The following is a 441-nucleotide window of genomic DNA, read 5'->3' as shown; positions in this document are numbered from 1 at the left end:
CCTTGATCCTGCCTGCCCTCTCAATCTCAATAGTCAAACCAACAGTTCCCCTATATAACGGCTGTTTGACTTAACGAGCTCTGCCTCGGCTCGACACAACTGAACATTATGGATTAAAAAACAGAAAGATTAACACTACTCTAAATACAGTAGGCCAAGTCAAAAACCCGGTACATCACCAAAGAACCAAGCAGTTTGATATTCAGTAATTTTATAATTTATTTAAAGTACTTTTATTTGGACACGTCCTTGCAGCCACAGGTCACGGACTAAATGAATATTTGAGGATGTAATTAAGTTTGTAGATACTCACGGTGTAGCAGTGTGGTTCCAAGCAAAACGAACGAAAAACAGGCCGAGGCAGAGGTACCAGCCATACGTTTGTCATCCATGCTAGTTAAAGATCCTCTGTCCTGTAACGATCGTCCTGCCCATGGTTAA

The sequence above is a fragment of the Penaeus monodon genome, chromosome 21 (genome assembly GCF_015228065.2).
Source record: "Penaeus monodon isolate SGIC_2016 chromosome 21, NSTDA_Pmon_1, whole genome shotgun sequence".
Lineage (NCBI taxonomy): Eukaryota > Metazoa > Arthropoda > Malacostraca > Decapoda > Penaeidae > Penaeus > Penaeus monodon.
The sequence above is the reverse complement of the archived record's forward strand: the minus strand, read 5'-3'. Positions refer to the sequence as shown.